Consider the following 21,557-nt stretch of genomic DNA (forward strand, 5'->3'; position numbering starts at 1 on the left):
TAGATATGAAAAAAAAATTTCTTTAAAGATCTGAGATTTGTTTATTTCTCTAAACAAGAGCTTGCTTTGATGCACACATAAAGCTCTTTCAAGCTGATGTAAAGCTGATTAATAAAGAAATAACTTTCTCTCTTTATCACCCTAGCTTTTAAAACAAGAGAAAATTAAGGAAAGTTGAGGTTGATTAATTTGCCAGTAGTCAGCCTCCAACTACAGATTGTTTACCACTCAGGTCAGTTATGTAAAAACATTGTATTTAGTCAAATGATGCAGACTGGGGTTTGGTTTTGGGTAGAGGTGAGGAAATGAAGAGGGTAGCGCTTTGATGAGCCATGGAATTAAAGCAGCTAAATGCCTTCTCTCTAAATCTTACGCTTTCTAGGAATAAAATTCTCAGCTTCCAGCTGCCAATCAAGGAATTATTTCGCACCTCTGGTTGTCAGTAGCAGGAACTCCCTCGCCAAAGCCTCCGCGGTTCCTGAGGTCTGAGCTGGTTGCCTGACCTGACAGCAGGAAGACACAGTCAAGGTCAGCTCTGTGAGTGTCTTGAAAGCCCTCCAGTGGAGGAGGCTTTTCAAAGAAAAGCATTCTGACAAGAAACTTATAATAGGAGGCTTTTCACATCTTGCACATAAGATCTGTTTCTCTCTATTCTTTATGTTCATTCCCTTTGGACCCTGGAGATAAATTTATCCATTCAACAAGACAGTTAAGACCTACTATATGCTAGGCATTTTTAGAACATTTCCTGGGTGTTTCTGGTTACTTACTGCTACATAGCCAACCACCCTAAAACTGAGTGCCGGAAAACAAAAATTTATTATCATCTCTCACAGTCCTGAGGTTGACCAAATTCAGCTGGGCAGTTCTCACCAACAGTCTCTCATGTGATTGCAATCAGACAGCAGCTCAGGCTGGAGTCATCTGAAGGCTCAAGTGGTCTGGAATCCAAGATGGCTTCTTCACTCACAGATCTGGCATATCAGAGTTCTTTGTCCTCTTTCCTTCTCTCCACAGATCTTTTCATCATCCTTGGACCCCTCCACATTGCTTGGTTTTCTAACAGTGTGGTGGTCTTAGGATAGTCACACATCTTACATGGTGCTTGACTGCTAAGAGAAAAGAATGGAAACTGCTGGGCCACCATGAGGCTATACTCAAAACAGTGTCACTTAGACTATATTCTGTTGTTGAAAGCAGTCACAGGGCGTTCCCAGATTCAAGAATGTGGAGTGATGGACAGTGTTTGTTTGTGCGGGAGTGACAAAACCACATTGCAGAAGAGCACTGGGTTGGGAGATGTTACTGAAGCTATCTGTGGGAAATGCAATATGTCGCCTTTGGTGTCTTGGGCATGGGGAGCAGCAGACCTACTCTCTGTATTCCATGTTGTGTTTTCAAATCCTTAAAGCCATTGGGAATAGGGTTTCTTCTCTGTCTCTGCCATTGCCCCTCCCTGTTTCTCTTCCATAAAAATTTACGGAGTTCCTACAAAGGGATAGCCTCTCAGTTACAGTCACATCATTGAATTCAGGTAATGGTCTCAGTTACATGTTGTACTAAAACATTCTTTTTTTAATGTATTTTACTCTTTTTTAAAAAAAATAAAAATTTACATGTGGCTGTCCAGTTTTCCCAACACCCTTTATTGAAGAGACCTTCCTTTTTCCATTGTATGTTCTTGGCTCCTTTGTCAAAGATTAACTGTCCATAGATGTGTGGTTTTATTTCTGGGTTTTCAATTCTGATCCATTGATCTGTTTGTCTGTTTTGGTGCCAGTACCATGCTGTTTTGATTACTATAGCTTTGTAGTATGTTTTGAAGTCAGGGATTATGATGCCTCCAGCTTTGTTCTGTTTCCTCAGGACTGCTTTGGATATTTGGGGTCTTTTGTTTTTCCATATAAAATTTTGGATTCTTTGTTCTATTTCTGTGAAGAGTGTCATTGGGCTTCTGATTGGGATTGCATTGAATCTGTAGATTGCTTTAGGTAGTATGGACATGTTAACTATGTTTACTCTTCCGACCCGTGAACATGGAATATCTTTCCATTTCTTTATGTCCTCTTCAAATTTCTTTCAATAGTGTCTTATAGTTTTCAGTGTATAGGTCTTTCACCTCTCTGGTTAAGTTTATTCCTAGGTATTTTATTCTCTTTGTTGTGATTGTAAGTGGGATTGTATTCTTGATTTCTCTTTCTGCTAGTTCATTGTTAGAGTATAGGAATGCAACTGATTTTTTTAAATTGATTTTGTACCCTGAAACTTTACTGTAGTTGTGGATTATTTCTAACAGTTTTCTGATGGATTCTTTAGGGTTTTCTATATATAAAATCATGTCATCTGCAAATAGGGAAAGTTTCACTTCTTCCTTTCCAAATCGAATTCCTTTTATTTCTTTTTCTTTCCTAATTGCTCTGGCCAATACCTCCAGCACTATGTTGAATAGGAGTGGTGAGAGTAGGCACCCTTGTCTCATTCTTGTTCTCAGGTGGATGGAGTTCAGTTTTTCACCATTGAGTATGATGTTGGCTGAGGGTTTGTCATATATGGCCTTTATTATGTTGAGGTACTTTCCTTGTATACCTATTTTATTGAGAGTTTTTATCATAAATGGATGTCAGATCTTGTCAAATGCTCTCTCTGCATCTGTTGAGATGATCGTGTGATTCTTGTTCCTTAATTTGTTAATGTAGTGTATCATGTTGATTGATTTGCAGATGTTGAACCATCCCTGTGTCCCTGGAATAAATCCCACTTCATCATGGTGTATGATCCTTTTAATATATTGCTATATTCAGTTTGCCAATATTTTGTTGAGAATTTTTGTATCTGAGTTCATCAGTGATGTTTGTCTGTAGTTTTCCTTCCTAGTGATGTCCTTTTCTGGTTTTGGTATCAGGGTAATGTTGGCCTCATAGAATGTGTTCGGACGTGTTCCAGCTTATTCAATTTTTCAGAATAGTTTGAGAAGGATAGGACTAAATCTTCTTTGAATGTTTGGTAGAATTCTCCAGAGAAGCCATCTGGTCCTGGACTTTTGTTTTTTGAGAGGTTGTTGATCACTGTTTCAATCTCTATATTTGTGATTGGTCTGTTCAGATTCTCTATTTCTTCTTGATTCAGTTTTGGGAGGTTGTATGAGTCTAGGAATTCATCCATTTCTTATAGGTTATTGAATTTGTGGGCATATAGTTTTTTGTAGTGTTCTCTTGTAATCCTTTGTATCTCAGCAGTATCTGTTGTCATTTCTTCTCTTTCATTTCTAATTTTCTTTATTTGAGATTTCTCTCTTTTTTTCTTGGTGAGTCTGGCTAGGAGCTTGTCATTTTTGTTTATTTTCTCAACAAACCAGCTCTTAGAGTCATTAATCCTTTTAATTCTCTATTCTCTTTTTTTATTCTCTATTTCATTTATTTGTGCTCTGGTTTTGAATAAAAGTAGACCATTATCTTGAACTGTACACAAAAATTAACACAAAAGGGATTAAATATTTGAATGTAAGACTTGAAACTATAAAACTCGTAGACGAAAATATAGGCAGTACACTCCTTGACATTGGTCTTAGCAATATCTTTTCACATACTGTGTCTACTTGGGCAAGGGAAACAAAAGAAAAAGTTAACTAATGGGACTACATCAGACTAGAAAGCTTTTGTAAAGCAAAGGAAACCATGAACAAAATGGAAAGACAACCCATCAACTGGGAGAAAATATTTGCAAATCATTTATCAGACAAGAGGTTGATCTCCAAAATATATAAAGAACTCATACAAATCAACAACAAGAACAAAAAAAACCCAATCAAAAAATGGGCAGAGGAAATTAACAGACATTTTTCCAAGAAAGATATACAGATGGCCAACAGACACACGAAAAGATGCTCAACATCGCTAATTATTAGGGAAATGCAAATCAAAACTACAATGAGATATCACCTTACACCAGTCAGAGGGGTTATAATTACCAAGACAAAAAACAGCAAATGTTGGAGAGGATGTGGGGAAAAGGGAGCACTCATACACTGCTGGTAGGAATGCAAACTGGTACAGCCACTATGGAGTTCAATATGGAGATGTCTCAAAAAATTAAAAATAGAAATATCATATGATCTAGCTATCCCACTACTGTGTATTTATCCAAAGAATTTGAAATCAATGATCCAAAAAGATTTATGCACTCCTATGTTCAAAGCAGCACAATTCACAATAGCCAGGATGTGGAAATAACCCATGTGCCCTTCTACAGATGAAGGGATAAAGAAGATGTGGTGTATACACACACACACACACACACACACACACACACACACAGGAATACTACTCAGCCATAAAAAAGGACAAAATTGTCCCATTTGCAACAACATGGATGGACCTGGAAGGTGTGATGTTAAGCGAAATAAGCCAGAGACAGAAAGATCAATACTGCATGATTTCACCCATACATAGAAGATAATAAATACATGGATAAAGAGAACAGATTAGTGGTTACCAGAGGGGAAAAAGGTTGGGGGGGTGAGTGAAAGAGACAAAGGGGCACATAGGTATGGTGATAGATAAAAATTATACTGTTAGGGGTGAGCACAATGAAGTGTATTCAGGAATTGATAAACAATAATGTACACCTGAAATTATACAATGTTATAAACCATTATAATCCCAATAAAATTAATTAAAAAAATAAAATAAATAAATTATCCTAAAACAAAACAAACAAAAACATGTAATACTATATACACAGACCACATGCACGTTTTCCTAACTAATGATAAATTTTGCCAAACAGACCTGAAATAAAAATAACCACAAGTGCACAGCACAACTAAAAAGAAAAACGAAAAATTTATGGTTAAGATGGAAGAGAAGCAATAATACAGGAATAATCCTGCCATTTTAAGGAGCTAATCCCTCCTCCTGGTAATTTTGGCTACATGAACCCTAAAAAGCATCATATGTCTATTTATTTATTTATGGCTCTGACAATGCTTAGCACTGGAGACAGACTGGTATACAAAATATACAGGGGCCCTGTTGTGGGTTGAGTTATGTCTCCCAAAATTTAAATGTTGATGTCCTAATCCCCACTACCTCAGAATGTGACCTTATTTGGAAATAAGGTCATTGCCTACGTAATTAGTTAAGATTAGGTCCTTAGGGTGAGCCTTAATCCAAATGACTGATCTCCTTACATAAAGGAGAAATTTGGACACAGAGACAGATACACACAGCGGGAAGATGATGCGAAGAGACACAAGGAGAAGACAGCCAGCTGCAAACCAAGGAGAAAGACTTAGAACAGATCTTTTCCTCATTGTCCTCAGAAGGAACCAACCCTGCCAATATCTCGATTTTAGACTTCTAGACTCCAGATCAGTGAGACAATGAAACTCTGTTGTTTAAGCCACTCCTTTTGTGGTACCTTGTCACAGCATCCCTAGTAAACTTATATAGTCCCCATCCTCATAGACCTTATCAGCCAGACATTAATCAAATAAATCCAAATAACAGGTGTATAATTACAAAATTGAGCCAAGCAATATGAAGGAAAGAAATGCAATTCTATGAGAGTAGAGGCTAGAGAAATCTTTCCTGGGCCGATGAGTCAGAGAAAGTTTCCACAGGGAAGTGATGCTTGAGGTGTGATGAAGCGTGACAAGGAGTGACTAGAAGAAAAAGCAAAACAGACACGTCCCATGCTGGGGAGTGTGGTCGTGTGGGGGCAGCAAGTGCAAAGGCCTCTGTCAGGTGACATGATGATACACTCAAGAAACCAAAAGGGTAGTGTTCTGGTACAGGGAATGAGAGAGTAGTACAAAATAAGGTTGGTAAAGCAGGCAGAAAGGCCCATGCCCTGATAGGCCTTGTTAAAGACATCTCTCGGGATTATATGTCAAGCAGAATCCCCTAAAGATCTTTAAGCTGGAGGTGGCATGAGCATATTTGTGTTGTAAAAAGACTGCTCCCGCTGTTCTTGGGAGAACATGGTGGAAAAGGCTGACGACGAGGGCGGAGGAGGAAGACCTGGAGTCAGGGAGATAAAGTGCAGTGGCTTATAGGTGGGAGGCTTGTCTGGGGAGAGAGAAGGCTAGCTGAATCCAGAAAAGGACCAGGGATATAGAAATGGATACATTTGAGACATACTTAGGAGAGGAAAATGTAAGACTTGCTGATGGGGAAGGTCAGAGATACCTTGGCTATTTCTTTTTGCCTTCACTCAGTTAGGGGAGCTCGAAAAACACCTATTTTGAGGGAGAAGCTTATGGATTTCAGACTTCTCACATTTTACGGGCATTGGGGAGCTGCAAGTTGAAAAGTCAAGAAGGCAGTTGAACTCAAAAAGTGAGTTCTGGGGGCTGGCCTAGTGGCATAGTGGTTAAGTTCACACACTCCACTTCAGTGGCCTGGGGTTCACAGGTTCGGATCATGGGTGTGGACCTAGCACTGCTCATCAATCCATGCTGTGGCAGGCATCCCACATATAAAGTAGAGGAAGATGGGCACGGATATTATCTCAGGGTCAATCTTCCTCAGCAAAAAGAGGAGGATTGGTGGCAGATGTTACCTCAGCGCTAACTTTCCTCAAAAAAAGAAAAAGTGAGTTCTGGGTTAGAGATATAAATTTGAGGGTCACTAGCAGATAGATGATGAACGGAGCTTTGTGTGTGGTTGAGATGGCTAAGAAAGAGAGTGCAAAGTAGGACGACACAAAGGCCTGGGATGGAGAGCTAATTAACAACAACTTTTATTTGATTTCTCTTTTTTTTTGGCTGTGAAACGAATTTAATGAGTCTTAACCAAGTTTTTAAAAAATACATGAAATGAAAAAGAAAATATCAAAGTACATCATTTGCAGTAGGGGCAACAATTATTTTGTGAAACTTCTGTTTCAGTTATGTAAGTATGTGTGTATCCTGAGTTTCCATGCAAAAATGTTTTCCGTGCTGTGGGTCATGGTCGAAAAGTGTGAGAGCCACTGACCCATTTCAGTGGATCTCTATTTATAGAATCACTGAAATCATAGAGTGTGCGTGTGTGTTTTTCTCAGCACTACTGGGGACTTTATTCTGTTATGCAAGAATCTGTAGCATTCCTGGTCTCTGAAAGAAAGGATTGGGTAAGTTAATCCATCTTTTTTTAAAAAAATTTTTATTGTCGTCTAAATAGTTTATAGCATTGTAAAATTTCAGTTGTACATTAATATTTATCAAACACCATATAAATGTGCCCCTGCATCCCTTGTGCCCACCCTCCCTCCTTCTTCCCCCTGGTAACCACTAAATTGTTTGTTTATATTTCGCATATGAGTGAAATCATACGGTGTTTGTCTTTCTCTGTCTGGCTTATTTCGCTTAACATGATGCCCTCAAGGTCCATCCATGTGGTTGCAAATGGGATGATTATGTCTTTTTTATGGCTGAGTAGTATTCCATTGTATATATTTACCACGTCTTTATCCAATCATCCATCAGTGGGCACTTGGGTTGCTTCCAAGTCTTGGCTTGAATAACACTGCAGTGAACAGAGGGGTGCATAAGTCTCTTTGTATTGTTGATTTCACCTTCTTTGGATAAATACTGTGCAGTGGGATAGCTGGGTCATACAGTAAATCTATTTTTAACTTTTTGAGAAGTCTCCATACTGTTTTCCATAACGGCTGCCTCAGTTTGCATTCCTACCAGCAGGGGATGAGGGTTCCATTTTCTCCACAACCTCTCCAACATTTATTATTTTTTGTCTTGGTGATTATAGCCATTCTAACGGGTGTAAGATGATATCTAAGTGTAGTTTTGAATGTATCTCCCTGATGATTAGTGATGTTGAGCATCTTTTCATGTACCTATTGGCCATCTGTATATCTTCTTTGAAAAAATATCTGTTCATATCCCCTGCCCCCTTTTTGATTGGGTTGTTTATTTTTTTGTAGTTCAGTTGTGTGAGCTCTTTATAGATTATGGAGATTAACCCCTTATGGGATATATGATTTGCAAATATTTTCTCTCAGTTGGTAGGTTGGTTTTCATTTTGATCTTGGTTTCCTTTGCCTTCCAGAAGTTCTTTAGTCTGATGAACTCCCACTGGTGTATTTTTTCTTTTGTTTCCCTTGTCTGAGTGGACATTGTATTTGTAAAAATCCTTTTAAGGCTGATGTCAAAGAGTGTATTTTCTATATTTTCTTCTAGAAGCATTATGGTTTCCGGTCTTACCTTCAAGTCTTTGATCTATTTTGAATCTATATTGTGTATGGAAAAAGATAATCATCTACTTTCATTCTTTTGCATGTGGCTGTCGAGTTTTCCCAGCACCATTTATTGAAGAGGCTTTCCTTTCTTTATTGTATTTTCCTGGCCCCTTTGCTGAAGATTAGCTGTCAACATATGAGTGGTTTTATTTCCAGGCTTTCAATTCTGTTCCATTGGTCTGTGTGCCTGTTTTTGTACCAGTACCATGCTGTTTTGATTACCTTAGCTTTGTAATATGTTTTGAAGTCAGGGATTGTGATGCCACCAGCTTTGTTCTTGTTTCTCAGGATTGCTTTGGCTATTTGGGGTCTTTTGTTGCCCCATATAAATTGTAAGATTCTTTGTTCTATTTCTGTGAAGAATGTCATTGGGATTCTGATTGGGATTGCATTGAATCTGTAGATTGCTTTAGGTAGTATGGACATTTTAACTATGTTTATCCTTCCAATCCAGGTACATGGAATACCTTTCCATTTCTTTATGTCATTATCCATTTCTGTCAGTAATGTCTTACAGCTTTCCTTGTATAGATCTTTCACCTCCTTGGTTAAATCCTTTCCTAGATATTTTATTCTTTTTGTTGCCATTGTAAATGGGGTTGTGTTCTTGAGTTCTCGCTCTATTAGTTTGTTATTAGAATATAGAAATGCCACTGATTTTTGTATGTTGACTTTGTATCCTGCAACTTTGCTGTACTTGTAGATTATTTCTAATAGTTTTCTGATGGATTCTTTAAGGTTTACTATATATAGAATCATGTCATCTGCAAAGAGTGAGAGTTTCACATCTTCAGTGTCTATTTGGATTCCTATTTCTTTTTCCTGCCTAATTGCTCTGGCCAAAACCTCTAGTACTATGTTGAATAACAGTGGTGAGAGTGGGCACCTTTGTCTTGTTCCTGTTCTCAGTGGGATGGCTTTCAGTTTTCCCCCATTGAGTACGATGCTGGCAGTGGGTTTGTCATATATGGTCTTTATTATGTTGAGGTATTTTCCTTCCATACCTATTTTATTGAGAGTTTTTATCGCGAACTGATGTTGGATCTTGTCAAATGCTTTCTCTACCTCTACGGAGATGATCATGTCTTTTTGTCCCTCATTTTGTTAATATGGTGTATCACATTGACTGATTTGAGGATGTTGAACCATCCCTGTGTCCCTGGTATAAATCCCACTTGACCATGTTGTATGATCTTTTTAATGTATTGTTGTATTCGGTTTACTAATATTTTGTTGAGGATTTTTGCATCTATTTTCATCAGCAATCTTGGCCTGTATTTTTCCTTCTTTTTGTTGTCCTTGTCTGGTTTTGGGATCAGGGTGATGTTGGCCTTGTTGAATGTGTTAGGGATATTTGCATCTTGTTCAATTTTCTGGAATAGTTTGAGAAGAATAGGCAATAAATTGTCTTTGAATGTTTGGTAGAATTCTCCTGAGAAGCCATCTGGTCCTGGACTTTTATTTTTGGGGAGGTTTTTGATTACTGTTTCAATTTCTTTACCTGTGATTGGCTATTCAGATTCTCTATTTCTTATTGATTCAGTTTTGTGAGGTTGTAAGAGTCTAAGAATTTATCCATTTCTTCTAAATTGTCCAGTTTGTTGGTGTATAGTTTTTCATAACATTCTCTTATAATCTTTTGTATTTCTGTGGTATCCGTTGTAATTTCTCCTCTTTCATTTCTAAGTTTATTTATTTGAGCCATCTCTCTTTTTTTTCTTAGTGAGTCTGGTTAAGGGTTTGTCAGTTTTGTTTATCCTCTCAAAGAACCAGCTCCTTGTTTCATTCATCCTTTTTATAGTCTTTTTTGTTTCAATTTCATTTGTTTCTGCTCTAATTTTTATTATTTTCCTCCTTCTGCTGAGTTGGAGCTTTGTTCTTTTTCTAATTCTGTTAGATGTAGTGTAAGATTATTTGACGTTTTTCTTATTTGTTAATGTGGGCCTATATTGCTATAAATTTCTCTCTTAGGATCACTTTTGCTGCATCCCATACGAGTTGGTATGGTGTGTTTTCATTCTCATTTGTCTCCAAATATTTTTTGATTTCTCCCTTTATTTCTTCAATGACCCATTGGTTATTCAGTAGCATGTTGTTTAGTCTCCACATATTTGTTCCTTTTCCACCTTTTTTCTTGTAGTTGATTTCTAGTTTCACAACATTATGGTCAGAGAAGATAGTGGATATGATTTCAATCTCCTTAAATTTATTGAGCTTTGCCTTGTTTCCCAGTATATGGTCTGTCCTTGAGAATGTTCCATGTGTGCTTGAGAAGAATGTATATTCTGCTGTTTTTGGACAGAGTGCTCTATATACACCTATTAAGTTCATCTGGTCTAGTTTTTCATTTAAGTCCACTATCTCCTTGTTGACATTTTGTCTGGATGATCTATCCATTGATGTAAGTGGGGTGTTGAGGTCCCCTACTATTATTGTGTTATTGTGTTGTCACTCCTTTTAGGTTTATGTACTTTCATGCTCCTGTGTTAGGTGCATACATGTTTATAAGTGTTATATGTTCTTGGTGGAGAGTCACTTTTATCATTACATGCTGCCCCTATATGTCTCTCTTTACCAGTTTTATCTTGAAGTCTACTTTGTCTGATATAAGCATGGAAACATCTGCTTTCTTCTGTTTGCCATTAGCTTGGAGTATTGTCTTCCATCCCTTCACTCTGAGCCTATGTTTGTCTCTCAAGTTGAGATGTGTTTCCTGGAGGCAGCATGTTTTTGGGTCTTGTTCTTTAATCCATCCTGCCACTCTGTGTCTTTTGATTGCAGAATTCAATCCGTTTAAATTTAGAGTGATTATTGATATATGAGGCTTAACACTGCCATCTTGTTGGACGTTTCCCGGTTCTCCTCCATTTCCTTTCTTTCTCGTCTGTGTATTTTGGACTACCAATTTGATTAGGTAGTTTTCTCTATTGATTTTCTTCGTTTTCTCCTTGTTTATCATAAATGTGTCTGTTCTCATTATTTGTTTAGTGGTTACTCTTAGGTTCATAAAAAAAGTCTTGTAGTTGAGATAGTCCATTTTCTGATAGCCTCTTATTTCTTTAGACTATACTGATTCCATCCCTTTACTCTTCCTGTTCTAAGTTATTTTTCTCATATCTTTTTCCATCTTGTGTTGTGAGTTTGTGGTTAAAAGATGAGATCATTTTTGTTTTGTTTTTTTCCTTTTCTTTATCCTTGATATTAAAGTTAAGTGTTTACTAACCTGATCTGATAGAGAGCTACCATTTTCTGATTATTGCCTACCTATTCATCTCCTTGGTCAGGGCTTTGTAGCCCCTTTCTTCTTTTTTTTTTTTCAGGTATGAGGGTGTTCTTGAGGATTTCTTGGGGGCGGGTCTTGTGGCAATGAACTCCCTTAGCTTTTGTTTATCAGGGAAAGTTTTTATTTCTCCACCATATCTGAAGGAGATTTTCACTGGATAGAGTATTCAGGGATGAAAGTTTTTGTCTCTCAGGATTTTGAATATATCATTCCACTCTCTCCTAGCCTGTAAGATTTCTGCTGAAAAATCCACTGAAAGCCTGATAAGGGTTCCTTTGCAATTTATTTTCTTCTGCCTTGCTGCCCTTATTATATTTTCTTTGTCCTTGACTTTTGCCAGCTTCAGTACTATATGCCTCAGAGTGGGTCTTTTTACATTGACAATGTTAGGAGATCTGGAAGCTTCTTTCACATGGATTTCCACCTTCCTCCCCAGGTCTGGCAAATTCTTGGCTATTATTTCTTTGAACAAGCTTTCTGCTCCATTTTCCTTCTCTTCCCCCTCTTAAATATCTATACCTTATGTTGCATTTCCTCAATGAGTCAGATATTTCTCTGAGAACTTCTTCATTTCTTTTTAGTCTTAATTCTCTCTTCTCCTCCCTCTCAAGCATTTCTATAGTACTATCGTCTAACTTGCTGATTCTCTCCTCCATATTGTCACTTCTGTTGTTTAGGGAATCCAGATTTTTCTTTATTTCATCCATTGTGGTTTTCATCTCCAACAATTCTGATTGCTTCTCCTTTATGGTTTCAATCTCCTTTGTGAAGAAGCTCCTAAATTCATTAATTTGCCTTTCTGTGTTTCTTGTAACACGTTGAGTTTTTTTATGATAGCTGTTTTGACTTCTTTGTCATTTAGGTTATGGATTTCTGTCCCTTCAGGGTTGGTTTCTGAGTACTTTTCACTTTCCTTCTGGTCTGGAGCCTTAACATACCTAGTCATACTGCTTGATGGAGTAGATTTTTGCTTCCTCATGGTGTTCTTATCAGGTTGCAGCTGCCACGTACCACCACAGGATGGGGATCAGGCACAGTGTATTCTGGGCCTGGCACGAGAAGGGGATCCCCAGCTCCAGCCACCACTGACTGCTTTTCTCTCTGAGCAACTGATTGATGGCTGATCTGGAGCACTGGGCAGGGGGAGGGGTACTCTCCTTCTCTAGCACTTTCCCCACCCCCTGCTTGTCTCTCTGCACAGAGCTCTGGGCAATTCCAGGACTGTGCACTTTCCCTTTCTCTGGCACCACTGCCAAGCTCTCCATGCCATGTTCCAGAGGATTCTGGGGCTGGAGTACAGGGCGGGGCCCAGGGCAACTCTCTCAGCTGTGCACTTTCCTCTCCACGGCTGCCACACTCTCCATGCTGTGCTCCAAACAACTTGGGCTGTGCACTTTCGCTACTGCCACCACCAAGCTCTCTGTGTCTTGCTCTGGGTGAATCTGGGGCTAGATTGCCTGTACCCTTTCCCCGCTGCCACTACCATGCTCACCACACCATGCTCCAGGCAATTCTGGGGCTGGAGTATCCGGCAGAAATGAGGTGCCCTTTTCACCTGTGCACTTCCTGCCACCATAGCCTGTCTCTCTCCATGGAGCTCCTGTGGCTCAGCTTCCACTTCCTAAGGAGGATCCAGCCCCACCACCACCTTCAGGCATATGGCTGCATAGGTCTCCCAGACGTCTTTTGTGATGTGTATATGTCCTTTGTTGGTGTATGAATATCCTTTTGGTTGTACCTTTGAGGGGAATGCAAAGGAAGTGCTCACTCCACCATGATGCTGACGTCACCCTCTGATTTGTCTCTTATTTTGCTATTATTTCATAAGGAAATGAAACTAGAGTTTGCATCCAATTACTTCTGTTAGATCATTTCTTAAAAACATTGAGGCCTCTGAAACAAACCACATATCTCCAAGTTACAGGACAACTTTGGGCAACTGTTAATCAAGTGTTTTCATTAAAAAAAAGCAATTGCAGTTTGGTGTTTCCACTTCAGATTACAGAAGGGGAAAAAATGTTTTCATAAGTATTTCAGATAAAAATAAAGCAAGAATTGATTTTTATTTTCATAGCTTTAGGAAAAAAAAGTATCTTTAAAAACAACCTGCTGCCCACAGGGAGAAAGAGGCCTTATCTGATTATAAATGTGATTGGATTTTTTTTGTACATACTGACATTTGGTACAGGCCCTATCTTTGAATCATTCAATTTCTAGCAGCATCACAACATTATTTGTGTTTATTGCCTCTGTTAAAATAGAAAGGCACATACACGTGCAGTTTCCCTCTTAAAGGAAACCCACTGGGGTTGTGCCATCATGTCGGTCCTTGGAAATTGTTAAATTATATCTTTGTTAGTATGAAGAGAAAATGTAAGCTTGTTTACTTCTCCACACCAGAGAAGTGCTCTTATTAAGCTTGCAGATGCTCACAGCTGCTAACTCTAGCTTTGAGATGGGAATAGATGGGCATAGCATAGGCTTCTAACAGAGGAGGCAATGATACTCCCTCATTGGGTGGATTGGTCACACAATCAGGTGAAATACATGCTGTGAGTCTCTATGTTCACTCCATTGTTTTTAATGATGATACTCAGTGATGGAGTGAGGAAGTGCTCATTCTCTTTAGCTTTGATGATAACTCTCTTTAATTTTGATAATATTCACTATATCTTACAAATTTGCATACCATGTGACCCAGCAATATTACTTGTAGAACTTTAACTCTAAGATGTTCATCATGAAACTCTGAAAGGTTTAATTTAGAAGAATATTAATCTCTATTTACTCTTAGAAGCCAAAGCATTGGAACAATTACCTTTCCAACCATAGAACATGGGTTAAAAATGGTGAGGTCCATCTATATGATGTAATAACTTGCAGCTGTTAAAATTATGATGTAGAAATATAATGAAATGGAAATGGTCAATGTATAAGAGGAGTTTACAAATAAGGATACAGAGTACTACTTTTGCATATGTGTGTGAAATGGCTATTTATTTAAAAAAAGTTTGAAATTGTATGCACTAAATTCTTAATCACTTAAGTCTAAGCATTAAATATATAGGTGACATATTTCCATTTTTTGTGAGATTTTTCTATATTCCAAATTTTCTTCAACGAATGTTCCTTTCACATGGATATAGCAAACAAATAATTTTAAAATATGATTACCTTATCTAAAAAGATACCTGTTCCTTTGCACCACGTCTATTTGCTAATGTTTGATATCTTAAAACTAGAGATTTATTCCTCTTCTATCCTACAAAAACATTTTCTTGGGAAGAGGATTTACAAAGCTACTTCAGTCACTCACACCTCAGTTTAAATAAGCTCATTAGCTCTTTCCAGTGAGCAAAGTTGGATAAGACAAAAGGAGGATAAATACGAGGACAATAGGGCACCTGAGAGGAAAGTGAAGTGCACTCACAAAGGCTTGACTTGCCTTGGGAACATCTGACTTTTTATATTTACCAATTTAGGGAGAAATTGTTAGCAATTTAGTAATCTAAGAACTCTGCTCGAGGTCTGGGTATTCGCCAATTTTATCAATGGATAAAATTTTTCTCAATGAATTAAAAAATGTTTTTTAGCAAATTCAGATGCTCCTATTGCCCTAAATGTGTAATAATAAATACAGATCTGAGATACATTCATCTATTGCATAGACTCTGGCATGTTAATTCTGTTGGTCTTCATATGTTTAAAATAAGCTGGACTATTTTGAACCTCTTCCTTCTCTTAGAAATTTTCACCGTTTATTCATTTCCATTGGGAAAATTCATTCTTGAGTGGGATATTATTGAAACAATCTAAATACTAGATTTAGACAGCAAATTAAAGTAGAATTAGGTTACATCATTAAAGAAACCCCACAATCCTACTTCTTCTAACACTTTATTACCACTAATACCACTATGAAGGAGGAAGTATTTATTGATCATCTCTTATGATTCAGGTACTTTATATAACTAAATTACATATTAAATTATTTATGTAATTTAATTCTCACAGGAACTCTTTAAGGTCAGTGATTTATTCTTGTTTTACAGATGAAAAAAGTGAAATTTAAAGGCTCCAAACAACGTGCCCAACTTCACATAGCTAGGAAGTACCAAACTGGATTCAAACCTTGGTCTTTCTCAACTCCAAGTTCCCACTTTCATTCAATGTTCTATGCCATCCATCTAGAGTTTTAGAGGAAACAAAATAGAGACCCTTCCACACCACTAACAACACTGGAATCACTGCTGCTATCACCACCAACTAGAATGGGGTGTTTAGGGTCATTTTCAATAATAAAATGCATCATCATAGCCAAACTTACTGATTGCCGCTTTTTTTTTCTTTTCTGATGAGGAAGATTCACCATAAGCTAACATCTGTTGCCAAGCTTCCTCTCTTTTCTTTTGTATGTGGGCCATCACCACAGCATGGTCACTGACAAGCGGTGTAGCTTTGCACCTGGGAACCTAACCCAGGCTGCTGAAGCAGAGCAAGCCGAACTTAGCCACTAGGCCACTGGGGCTGGCCCGGATTGCCGCTTTTTAATGACAGCAACTTAAAGTCAGTCACAGAGTGTCTGATTCCTAGGTGATCTGTGCTATCTAAAGCACTCAGATAGCCACCAAATTGCTCACAATTCCCTGACATCCATCTGCATTTTTCATGGTAGAGCTGTCACTTCACACTTGAGTTTATTTCCACCATCAATCCTCCGAATCTTTGCAATCAAGTTATTTTAGACAATCAGTGATAAAGTGGCACTGGAGTCATCATTTTGGATGATTTGGCCCTTCTTTATTTTATCTCTTGGTAGACATCCTGTAAGCTTATACATATACATGACAACCTAGGTTGAGTATATTTTCACTGCACTTGACAAGCTCACTGGACCGAAAGACCTCTAGCCCGGGTGGGAATAAACAGGCTGAAATGTCTAAATTACTTAAACATATTTCTTCTCAATCAGAAATGTGAGTTCTCACCAGGCTTGTTGAATACAATTGGCCATTTTAGTTAAGGCCCACTGGAAGAAAAGAGAGAATAACATTTTAAAGACAGATGAACAATCTCTTTGATATCATACTTGTTTTCTCAGACAGGAACTTTCTATTGTAGATTTGGTGAGACTAGGGTCTAAGAAGTAATAGGGAGACTGGGGTACAGCCAAAGGAAAATGTATTTATGTTATATCTTTATGTATAGTATATTAAATGTTATATATATATATACACACACACATATATATACACACTCACATATATATGAAAAATTCTGAAATGACTTAGTTGCTCTTTCAAAACATCAATAATACCACTACATAAGGAGTATTTAAAGGTACAGATTATATGACAGGCACTTTATCACCAACAACAATAGTGGACGTTTATTAAGCACTTACTATGTACCACGTACACTGTGCTTGCTACACACAAAAACACACACACACAATTATATGTATATAGTTCTCACAACAGCCCACTGAGTTCCCATTTTACAGGTACCATAACTGAGACTTAGAGAGGCTGAATAATGAGCTCATTCAAACGTACATGGTTAGTAAGCGGCAAAACCAACATTATAAACACAGGTTGGCGCCACATCAGTAATGCTAATCTATATAATATACATCCTCCTTAACAATACCCTGCCAGGTACCAGAATGTCTCAAGTTGTAGACTGATGCCATCTACATCAGATTTCCCTGGGGTACATGCTATAGCACAATTCCTAGACTCTACCACTGACTTTCCAAATTAGAGTCTCTGGGAGGCAGGTCGCAAAGATCTACATTTTTAACTTGCTCCTTGGGTGACTTTTTAAAAATGTGAACATTTGAAGCCATTGTGACTACCTGGGAGGCCCATGACTGTGAGAGTAACACAGTGGAAAGATCATAGTATCAGAAGGCAAGTGACCTGGGTTTTAATCCTACCTTGCTAGTAACTATTTCTGTGGCTTAGGACAAGTCACTTTGTCTTTCTGGACCTGCATTACCCCATCTGTAGAGAGATGATGTTAGATCAGAAGCCTACTCTAACATGTTCAAGTATTTTCAATAAACCTTTACAATACGGAAAATATTAGTTCTATTCTGCTCTGCCTGGATCAGCCTACATACAAGCCCTGTTTGCAAGGCTGGCCGCTGTGTTTCAGAGAGACTTTCACTCTCTGGAGTCGAATCAAGCCTGGCCAGTAGCACAAGCAGGAAAGACTGTAACCTGGGAGCAAGAGCATTTGGCTCCTTCCCGGGCTGTCAACGCTCTTCCAGGTATAATTAAAAATGGGCGAGTGAGGGCTGCCATTCCAAATGTGCGAGGGTTGAGGCACAGAGGTAGTTTTCTCTGACCAGTAGCATACTTTCATGGAAAACAAGTGATATTTCCTGTTTGAGAAGGCAGAGGCCTTTACAACTGACAGAAACAGCTCCCTAGTCTGTTTCAGCTAAGAGGTAATCGTTTCCAGTCTCAGAAACTATTCCTGCAAATCAACAGTATGCATTTCATTTGTGGCCCACACAACTGTACTGGCCTTTACAAGACAAGTAAATATGTCCTCAGTGGCTGCTTTGTATTTGCAATTAACTGATCTGTTGGCAGAATCTGGCATCTGCGTATGCAAATACACGTTTAGCAGCATACCACAGAATGCAGAGGCACATTTCTTTCTGCAGGCATATTTTGGGAATCTGGAAGAAAACGTGGTCTTTATTTTAATCTGCAGTGGCTTGTCCAGTGCTTTCCATACCAACATGTTTACTAAATAAGTTTTTGATATTTAGGTCTCAAAATAAACAGCTAATGAATATTCATGTATGTTGAATGCAATCAGAGAAAAAGCCAAGAATAGAACCTCAGAGTGCATACTCCTACTTCCCATCTGTAACCATTAGGATAACAGGACAACATTGCCACTAGCTAGGCATGTAGTCATTCATTCAACTAACATCTATTAATTGTACATTATGTACATGCCACGGAAATAAACAATCAAGGCTTTTTTTTTTATGTCAAGGAGGAGAAATTACCTGAAAGTGGAGAATAATGGTTTAAGGGAATTTATTCAACAAATATTTATTAAGTACATACTTGATGCCAGACAATGACAGAAGCGCTGAAGTTTCAAGCAATGAATTAAAAAAAGTGATAAAAATAATTTCTCTCACAGAGTTTATGTTTCATGTGAGGAAGACAGACACAGAACAAATGAATATCAAATGTACAGTATGATAGATGGTGATAAGTACTATGCAAAAATATAAATGAACAGAGAAGGGAATAAGGGAGCATCAGTGAAATGAGATTGATTTAAACAAGGAAATCAGGAAAATCTCATGAAGAAGATAAAATCTGAATACAGATTTGATGAAGATAAGGGAGTTAGCCATGGGTATTAGTGGGAAGAGTGTTCTAGGCAAAGAAAATCATAAGTGCAATTCTCTGAAGCAGGTGAGTGGCCAGTAAGTTAGGAGAACACAAGAGAGGCTAGTGTGTCTAAGACAGAAGGAACACATTTTAAGAAAGAAGTAATGAGAGAGATAACAGGATGCCAGATCACATAAGGCTGTGTAAGCTATAAAAAGTCTTTGACTTTGACTGTGAGTGAGATGTGAAGCCATTGGAATTTGAGCAGAGGAATGAGATGATCAAACTTGAATTTTAAAAGGATGACATTAGAGTTGAGCTGAAAGTAGACTATAGGAGCGGTAAGGGCAGAAGAAGGAAGTCCATTGGGGTGGATTTTGCTATTAACAAGTTAATGAATAATGGAGGCTTGGCTCAGGGCAGTAGTGGTGGAGCTGGTGAGAAGCGGTTGGGGTTTTTGATGCTTTGAATGTGGAGCTAATATGATTACTTGCATCATCTAACTTTTCATTTTGAAATAAGCAGAAAAGTGCACAAAACATAAATGTAAATTTCACCAAATAATGTAAAGGAAACATGAGGTACCCCTACCCAGGTTAAGAAAAAGAACATTGCCAGCACTCCAGATGCTCCATACATTCAACACTCTGGAAGACAGATTGAGCATGTTAAGCAGAGGCACGGAAGATACAAAAGAGACTCAAATAAAACTTACTGAGATGAAATTATAATGTCTTAAATAAAAAATCCTCTAGTAGAATGAACAGTAGAATAGACATTGCAGAATAAAAGATTAGTGAATTTTCCAAGATAATGTCTTTAATGCAAAGGGATGGAACTACATTCTTGAGAGATATGACGGACATCTTCCAATAGAAGTAAAAGCTGTTCCTGAGGGCTCTGTCATTCCCAGAGGAAGTGTTCTCTTCATAGTAAAAAAAACTATTCAGAATGTTGCTAATTTACAAACTGGATTGAGACTATTCTTGTTTAGTCCTGGTAGCCAGTCACAGTGGCCATAAATTCTAGAGAATAGAGGAAAATACTGGCCAAATATTTGTTAGAAACTTCCTATAACCTGGATGGTCTGGTATACCAGTTATATGATTTTGGCTACAGAGAAGTCTTTTTCCAAGAGGCAGCTGGCATAGGAGCTCTGCTCATTTGGTTAACTTCAAAGGAACAGACACAGTAGCAAGAATGGCTTTAATTAAAAAATACTACGGAACAAAAGATTCTCTTCCAGGCTATTCTGTTCTAGATGTAGAACATAGTAATGTAACAGCTTGAGGGAGAGATCAATCAAAAATGCTTTTGAAATAGAGCAGCATAGTTTTTATCGGTGCCCCTTTCTGTGGTCAGGAATAGCTATAGCATTTATAACGTGTGTGAGAAAACAGAAAGTAAAGATCTAAGACATTTAATAGTATCACACTGTACAGAGGCGCCACCAATAATCAGACTTGGGCCTTAAAATCCTCTTAGCACTGTGTTAAAGATTTCGGGTATTTTAGGTAAGAAGTTCTCTGTCACTGAGAACTCAAAGGGCTACATGTTGCTGCCATCTTATCTTAGAATTGGTCAAGAGGATGGTGCAAATATAAAACCTTACAAGAAATTGTGGAAGATATGAAGCAAAATACCAAAAACGGAGTATTGAAAATGTTTTCCTTGATTCTGGTGGAGCTTTGCTCCAGAAGTTAACAAGATATCCCTTGAATTTTCCCTTCAAGTGTAGTTAAGTTGTAACTAATTGCCTTGGGATTAACTGCTTCAAGGAACCAGTTGATGATCCCAGCAAAAGGCCCAGAGAGGGCTGATTATCTTTACATAGGACACCAGCACAGAATTTTATTGCCTTTGAAGAAAGAAAAGGATACTTTGAAGAAAATGGTCATGATCTTCTCCACACTATCTCTAAGAAAGGGAAGATGACAAAAAGGTATTCATTTGATGAAATAAGAAAAAACGTAAAGCTAAATATGGAAATAGAAGCAATAGAACATTAGGTGTGTGTGCACGTGTGCGTGTGTGTGCATGCATGCACTTCTAGACCTGTGTGTGTGTGTGTAACACACGATGTTCATGTATAGATATATGGGTCCTTTATGTTCTGTGATACATTATAGCCAAATTATTTGTTGGTTTATGGACATACTCCCCTTTCATTATTTTTCTTTTTTTCCAATGCTGGGGTGATCTCAAATTAGGAAATGCATTTAACCATGTAAAAGATTAATGCTAAAGTAAGCTTTTTAGGGCCCTTTGCCAATAAATGGTAATTCAATCTCGTATTGATCTTTTCACAAATGACAGAACTGAGAAACTTTTATATATAATGGAAGAGCACATCAAACCGATTTGCATAAAATTGTCATGATTGCTTTACGTTTATATTTAACTTGTATTTTTATACAAATAAAATTATGTAAGATATATTTAAAGTTTCAGTGATTTAACAGTCTTGCCAACTTTTCATGATTTTTTTTTGAGCACAGATTTTTAAGAAAATACTTGAAAATAAATTACACTGCTTTTTATCCATTAATCAGCAAATAAAATATAGCCTTAGCAAAGTTGTTTATGTTATTGTATAATCTGAAAATTATGTCAGGACATACACCATAGAATTACTCATCTCACTGCCCCTTAGAGAACACATATTAATC

General features: G+C 37.8%; 1 long non-coding RNA gene and 1 pseudogene across 1 annotated transcript in view; both read left to right on the forward strand.

Moving 5' to 3' along the window:
* Window positions 1–21,557, forward strand: part of LOC139046156 (uncharacterized) — a 323,446-nt gene that overhangs the window by 52,001 nt on the left and 249,888 nt on the right. The window lies entirely within an intron of this gene.
* Window positions 19,695–21,261, forward strand: LOC106843597 (nicotinamide phosphoribosyltransferase pseudogene; annotated as a pseudogene).

This window comes from Equus asinus, chromosome 9, assembly GCF_041296235.1.
Source record: "Equus asinus isolate D_3611 breed Donkey chromosome 9, EquAss-T2T_v2, whole genome shotgun sequence".
Taxonomy (NCBI): Eukaryota; Metazoa; Chordata; class Mammalia; order Perissodactyla; family Equidae; genus Equus; species Equus asinus.